We start from the raw sequence: 1,620 nt of genomic DNA on the forward strand, positions 1-1,620 counted from the left end.
TCTATCTATCTATCTATCTATCTATCTATCTATCTATCTATCTATCTATCTATCTATCTATCTCACGCAGTATCTATCTATCTCACGCAGTATCTATCTATCTATCTATCTATCTATCTATCTATCTATCTATCTCACGCAGTATCTATCTATCTATCTATCTATCTATCTATCTATCTATCTATCTATCTATCTATCTATCTATCTCACCCAGTATCTATCTATCTATCTATCTATCTATCTATCTCACCCAGTATCTATCTATCTATCTATCTATCTATCTATCTCACGCAGTATCTATCTATCTATCTATCTATCTATCTATCTATCTATCTATCTATCTATCTATCTCACGCAGTATCTATCTATCTCACGCAGTATCTATCTATCTATCTATCTCACGCAGTATCTATCTATCTATCTATCTATCTATCTATCTATCTATCTATCTATCTATCTATCTATCTATCTCACGCAGTATCTATCTATCTATCTATCTATCTCACGCAGTATCTATCTATCTATCTATCTATCTATCTATCTATCTATCTATCTATCTATCTATCTATCTCACGCAGTATCTATCTATCTATCTATCTATCTATCTATCTCACGCAGTATCTATCTATCTCACGCAGTATCTATCTATCTATCTATCTCACGCAGTATCTATCTATCTATCTATCTATCTATCTATCTATCTATCTATCTATCTATCTATCTATCTCACGCAGTATCTATCTATCTATCTATTTATCTATCTCACGCAGTATCTATCTATCTATCTATCTATCTATCTATCTATCTATCTATCTATCTATCTATCTATCTCACGCAGTATCTATCTATCTCACGCAGTATCTATCTATCTATCTATCTATCTATCTATCTATCTATCTATCTCACGCAGTATCTATCTATCTATCTATCTATCTATCTATCTATCTATCTATCTATCTATCTATCTATCTATCTATCTCACCCAGTATCTATCTATCTATCTATCTATCTCACCCAGTATCTATCTATCTATCTATCTATCTATCTATCTATCTATCTATCTATCTATCTATCTATCTCACGCAGTATCTATCTATCTATCTATCTATCTATCTATCTATCTATCTATCTATCTATCTCACGCAGTATCTATCTATCTCACGCAGTATCTATCTATCTCACGCAGTATCTATCTATCTATCTATCTATCTATCTCACGCAGTATCTATCTATCTCACGCAGTATCTATCTATCTATCTATCTATCTATCTATCTATCTATCTATCTATCTATCTATCTATCTCACGCAGTATCTATCTATCTATCTATCTATCTATCTATCTATCTATCTATCTATCTATCTATCTCACCCAGTATCTATCTATCTATCTATCTATCTCACCCAGTATCTATCTATCTATCTATCTATCTATCTATCTATCTATCTATCTATCTATCTATCTATCTATCTCACGCAGTATCTATCTATCTATCTATCTATCTATCTATCTATCTATCTATCTCACGCAGTATCTATCTATCTATCTATCTATCTATCTATCTATCTATCTATCTATCTATCTATCTCACACAGTATCTATCTATCTATCTATCTATCTA

The sequence above is a fragment of the Lithobates pipiens genome, unplaced genomic scaffold (assembly GCF_037356315.1).
Source record: "Lithobates pipiens isolate NorthernLeopardFrog02 unplaced genomic scaffold, aLitPip1_a1.2 Scaffold_16, whole genome shotgun sequence".
NCBI lineage: Eukaryota > Metazoa > Chordata > Amphibia > Anura > Ranidae > Lithobates > Lithobates pipiens.